Raw genomic sequence first — 6,848 nt, 5'->3', positions numbered from 1 at the left:
TCCCTTTATCTCCACGTTAACTACCACGTTAATGTAATTAATGTGGCAATTAACGTGGGTTTATGATGGCTTCGCAGGCGTTATTGTCAACCACCTTTCTCATTAACGTTGCAAGCTCATTCCCATTCCACGTTAGTGGTCACGTTAATTGGATTAACATGGCTACTAACGTGGTTCTTCCTTGCTTCCTTTGTCCTGAAATCAAGCAAATAAAGTGCATCAAAGCTCTCACCCAAGTCATGAGATTATGCATCATCAATTTGTCATTCAATCCTTGCAAAATCCTCATGAAATAATGTAAAATTCACAATAGTTGCTTGAATCAAGGTGTAAGTGTATTTTCATCCAAAACTTGCCTTATTCACTAAGAAAATACATGAAACTACCCTAAAACAGTAAAGAAAAGGTCAGTAAAACTGGCCTAGATGCCTTGGCATCACTCTCTCTCACTTTGATGAAAATGAATGAAAATGAAGAATGGAGTCACGTTTGTGACTCTTTTAAGTGAGGGGCATTTTGTTCTTTCGTCTTTTTGTCCATTGGCCCGACCTATGGCCAAAATTTTAAAGATAAGTGTTCCGGTTTGTACTCTAAATATTTTTCTGGTTATTTTTATATTTTTATTTCTATCATACGCAAAACCAGACAAACTTAAACATGTACAGTTAATTACGACGCCGGTATGCATTTTTCTATAAATAATTATATTTTCATGCTCTAATTAATTTTCTGAGTTCAATTTTTATCTGTAAATTTTTAAATGATAAAATTTAAATTTTAAAACCAGACCGAGCGGTTTAAATCTTCTTACGTCAATTTTACTTAATTAATTGATTGGTTAAAATTTTTCAGGTCTTACACCTTACCCACCTTAGAAAAAAAATTTGCCCTCAAAATTAATAAAAGAAAAATAAGTGAGAGTAGCTCTTCTTTATCTCAACTTCTAATTCCTCAATCCTCTACTAATGCTTGAAACAATCTCAAATTTTGAAATTCAATTTTTCACGAATTCATTCGCTGTTACCACCGCTATAGCACATGGTTTCTAATCCCATTAAGTTGTATTGTTCCATAAACACAATAGGGTACTCTTCCGAGATTGTTTTCTCTTGGGTTCTAATCCTGTGTGAGGAATTTCTATCTGAAAAGGCATTTGTCAACAACACAGTTTAATTATCACAATCTGAGAAGTTAGTGTATGCACATGTAAGATGAGAACCCAAGGATATGCAAGACTTGGGGTTGTTATTATGTAGAGATGGTGGTTTTGTCCTACCCACAATGAAGACAGTGGCTTTGTCCCACTCACAGATAGACAAGTTGAGGTTAAGAATTTTTTCTTTTGTGTTATGGTGGATAAGTGGGACTGAGGATTCCCTCTTTCATGTTACTTCGGAAAATTAGATAGAAGGTTGAGGATTTTCTTCGATTCAATTTCTGATTGTGGTATGAATGAGTTAGTTAAGCAATCCCTATTATTGTATCACACTCTCTCTCTGGTTACAAGGTGAGAAAGCACTCTCCTTTGAGTGGGACGACACTCTCATTTGTTTTATATGGTACGATCTATACCTCCAGGAGAATGTGAGAAGGCACTCTCCTTTGTTTCATATGATTCCTCGATGATAATTTCTCTTAGGGGTGCGTAACAGAGAGATGATATCCGTGTTAGATATTGGATGTGTCGAGTCTGGCAACGTAACCGACATGTGAGCTCACGACCAATAGGACAGGCATGCATCATATGTATTTGGTTGCAATTTTTCGGGTGTACATAATTATTTTGGTTTGCCTATTTGATAATCTTGTTTAACTTCTAATTGTATTACTTGTCTAAATGTTCTTATTTGTGATTGTTTGTTTGTGTTTGCATTTCATTGAAAGTATAGAGACTAAAAACAATAAAAATGACTATTGAAAGTGGATAAGACTAGTAGTGGATTAAAGTACTTTGACCTTAGCAAATTTAACCCTGTATTGATTAATTAAGATCCTAGGCTTGGATTCTTGTGAAGTTGGAGATCAGGATTGCTAGAGGGTTCATATTTCCTTATGTAGCCTTTATTTGGAATTGTTACCCTACTAGGATCCTTCAAGTTCTCACCCATCATTGATTTCTCATTTTTTAGATACAGGAAAGTAACGCACCTCGCTGAGAGTGTGGAATTTTAGGTGATGACACGAAGAGGATTCTTTTGAAAATTATTTTGGCTTTAGAGCTCTCTCCCCTTTTGAAAATGTATTGTTGTATAACTTAATTTTCTCTTAGAGGCTTTTTATTGGAGAGATAGGTGTATATTTTATACTTTCTCTAGCGATGTATAATTCTAGCAGGCCTTTTTTTGTAGGATGAGACTACTGACTATTATGTATCTTTATTTTAGAAATTATGATAGTTCCGCTTTAAAATGTGACAATTAATTGCGGTTACACGTCCGTGTGTGATTAACGGATGACAATGTTTATTTTTTTCACGAGCTCTTAGTTATAATATTATCCTTCTATAATTATATATATGTATTTTCTTTTTTAAATGTTGTAATGTTTCACCACTATTGATTTACGACTATAACATAAAATTTTGTGTAATAGGGTGTTATAAAAATTATATATAATATTTCTATTTTGTTGATTATTAAAATTTTAGAAGAGATAAGGTTAGTGACTATACAAGTGGTTGCACAAATATTTAGATATTATTTGTAAGAAAAAATTTCTCATGGTTTTTTTTAAACATTTGATTACTCTAAAGTATTAAATTATATATTTTAAAAGTTGAGCTAATTGAAATTATTAATATAGAAATTGAAAATTTAAATTTTGAAATAATTAATTAAAATTTATATCTTAATTATCATAGTATTTTTTTTTGGCAAAACCCTAAAAATTGAAGGATTAAATTATACAATCATGTTATAAAGATATTGAAAAATAGTCACCAATTAATTATTGTATAAAAATAAAATTTGAATGTTTATGAAAGAATTGATTATATTATTATAAAAGTTTGATTATTATGTTATGATAAGTTTAGTTATTCCATTATGTTAGATTTGACTTTTTGATTGATGATTATTTTGTTAAAATATGTTTAAAGCAATATTAATATTATAAATTTATTTTTTAAAGCAATAACTTGTTAAATTTAGTTATTTTACTATTTTTAAACAAATATATGATGACTGATTTAGTAAATTATTTTTTAAATTTATTGAAGTCTCTGAAAATTATTTTTGTTAAATAAATCTCTTCATCACTTTAACCTATTAATAAATTAATAAATAATAACTAAAGTGGGATATGATTTTTTAAATACGTATATTCAAAATTTTGTTGAAAATTCGAACTTGATAAAATTATATAGCAAATGCAATTGAATAGAGTATGTGTTTAGTAAGCACAAATGTGGTGAGATTTGTGATGTGCACAATAAATAATTTATAAATACTCTTCACTACTCAGCATCATCGTTCTTACTCCTCAGCGTCATCCTTAGCAGGCAGCGGCGGCGTGGTTCTCAGTGAGTCAACATCGTTGTCAGTGTCGTGCCGCCGTGGTGCTCCATCTCTCCCTTTATCGCTGTACTTTCAGAGTTCCAATGGAACCTCAGCCTCAGGTATGTTTTTGTTCAGTTTTTTGTATAAATTTGCTTCATTGATTTTATTCAATTATTTTTTTGTTTTGTTTATGTGTTTGTTCGAATTTTTTTGGTTCTGTTTATGAGTGTTAAAATATTTTGAATTCTATTTTTATGGTTTTGTTTTCAAATTCTTTGTTTATGATTTTGTTTGTGATTTTCAAATCCTATTTTAGTATTTTTGTTCTATTTTATTTTGCTACTGCAGTTTGATTTTTTTACTATTTGTAAATTTAATAGTTAGTACTGTGATTATGTTTGCAAATTCAATGTTCATTACTAATTTGTTTATTAGTTTTGATTATTTGATTATGAATTCTAATTAAGGGATGCTGAAATATATTTGCAAAGGCCAGAGAATTAAAGGAGAACTCAGCAGCTACAATGCATACTAAAGGCAAGAACAGAACCTTTTTGTTGCTAGATTTTCTATTTTGGCATGTTGAACATACTTTGTGAGGCAAGAAAAGATCCTTTATTGGTTAATAGAGCATAAGCCCATCACAAGCTGGAATCGGTCAGAAGGCTATAGAATAATATAGATGCATGGTTATAATGTTTGATTTTTTTAATCTTATGATGATTTCTATTTGAATGCAGGTACGTGCTGGATATGAATGTTGAGAGAGTCGTGGATATTCTTATGCACAAGAGATTGCTGCATTTTGCTTATGATCCTATTAATAGGCCTGCAATTGAATTTATGCTTTAGTGGTGTTATTTAGTTTAGAGTCAGGCATTGCATGTGAAATAGTTTGGGATACAGTCATGGTTTGACCATGCTATCTTCTTTTATCATATTTGATGCTGGTATAATTTGGATGAAATATGATGTATCATTGATATTTTTTTTCAAATTACTTTTAAGTAGGTTTTCCAAACATCAAGTTGTTACTATTGAATGAATAATTTATTTTAGACTTTTAGTTAATCATATTGCAAGTCTGTACATTGCTTTATATTGAATTCTTATGGATTACCACTAGATGATTTCAAGAATTTGCTCCTGTGTAGAACAATTAATTTAACAAATTCTATTTTAGGCATAGCCTCTATTAGAAGTGTTTGTTGTAATTTGGGATATTGATTGATTGTTATTTATTTCCCTAAATCATGTTTACCATTATGGCATCAATAGTAAGAAATGAAAATCATTGTGACATTAGTTGGATGGGTGTTGTATTCTATTTTTGAAGAATCAATTATCATCTGCCAATTTTTCTTATAAAAATTCTTGATCTATTTTTTTAATCGAATTTACCAATTTTTGGATTAGTGATATTGATGATTTGGATTTTGTGTGGTATAGAATTTCACAATAAGTTCTCGTTGAAAGTATAGCTTCTAAACCAACAAAGAATCCTTTCATAAAAATATTTGGTTGTCACAAGTAACAAACCCCTATAAAAATAAACCGAAGTATTCAAACCTCGGGTCGTTCTCCATAGGAATTTCAATAATGTGTTCTTGTTATTGGTTATGAAGTATGTTTGGGGTTTTTGAGGTAATAGACAAGAAATATAAATGGTAAAAGAAATAAACTAACAACTAACAATGCTCTTGGCAAGGTATGAGAACTAGAGGTCCTATCCTAGTTGTTCTTATCAATTGTGATGAGAATTGTGCATTGCTCCCACTTAGTTAACCTCTAACTATGGAGGAAAGTCAAGTGGATGAATTAACTTGATTCCACAAGTCCTAGCCAAATCATAATGAAAGACTAGCTTTAGTGGCATTCAAGTCAATTAGCAACTTCTAATTATCAATCAACAAAAGAATTAGATAACTCAAGAGTCACTAATTACTCTACCAAATCCAAGAGGAGGAAAATCTAACTCATAACTATAAGAAGTATTTCATTAAACACATAAAAGGCAACAAAGGTAAACAACATGAAATGCAAGAATTAAAAAGAGATCTAACTACAAAGACAAGAGATCCATAATAGAAAATCAAAGCAACATAAAAAGACATGGAAATCATAAATTGCATTGAAAGAGAAATAGAGATCTACATAAGAATTCATAAAGCAAAAGGAAGCTTCTAGATCTAAGAGAAGAGAACTAAAATCCTAACCTAATCCTAATTCTAGAGAAAAGAGAGAGCTTCTCTCTCTAGAAAATAACTTTCCCTTCAAAACTAAACTAAACTAAAACTAATGTGATGGAAGGTGTTGACTTTCCATTGAATTCTGCCTTAAATAGCCTTAGAAATAAGGTGGATCTGGGCCTGGGAAGCCCAGAATTTGCTCACAACATTTTGCCTTTAAGTGAGTCACGTGCGAGCATCGACGCGTATGCGTGGCTCACGCATACGCGTCGCTTGGCATTTTTTCTTCCACGCGTACGCGCTTTCCACACATGCGCGTCGATCTCAGCATCCCAAATCTTTGTTTTTCCATGAGTTCTCCACTTGCATGCTTTTCCTCTTCATTCCTTTGATCCATTCCTAGCCTTTCCAACCTGAATTCACTAACAAACATATCAATGCATCTTAGTGGAATCAAAGGTGAATCAAAATTAATAATTAAGGGCCTAAAAAATATGTTTTCAAACTTAAGCACAAATTAGGAGACAATCATAAAACCATGATATTTCATTGAATAAATGTGGGTAAAAGGTCATAAAATCCCCCAAATTAAGCACAAGATAGACCCTAGAAATAGGGTTTATCAGATATACAACACAACTATTATAGCATTAGTATCTCAAGAATTTATACGAATGTTAATGGGTTATCAAAAAGTCAATCAATTTATATGAACCCTAACATTTGCTTTTCACACAATCTTGTACCAATTGAAATGTAGCCATGTTTGACTGAGTAGTCAAACTGTAATATCTATAGCCATTTGATATCAAATGCAACAACAATCTTAAAAGAGTAATTGATCTAATTGTCAAGAACTTACAGTATACACATAGAAATTTCTTTCAATTTAGAAAGGGTATAGCTACAGAGTGTAACAACCCTGATTTTCGAGTACGCGAGATCTTTTCTAAAGGCATAAAATCCTCCGGAAGATCAGTAAAGGGAACACCCTTGTTATATCATCAAGTATCTCAATCCTCATTATCATTATGGCATCCTTAAGCTAGAACCTCTTTTGGGGCAAACTTGACAACACAATCACGAGAAACTTAGTTTTTGAACCGTATCGGTTAGGAGTTTTGATTCTAGTTTTCGTAAATAGTCTTAGTTTGATGAACCG

Source organism: Arachis duranensis, chromosome 1 (assembly GCF_000817695.3).
Source record: "Arachis duranensis cultivar V14167 chromosome 1, aradu.V14167.gnm2.J7QH, whole genome shotgun sequence".
NCBI lineage: Eukaryota > Viridiplantae > Streptophyta > Magnoliopsida > Fabales > Fabaceae > Arachis > Arachis duranensis.
Note: the sequence above shows the minus strand (reverse complement) of the source record.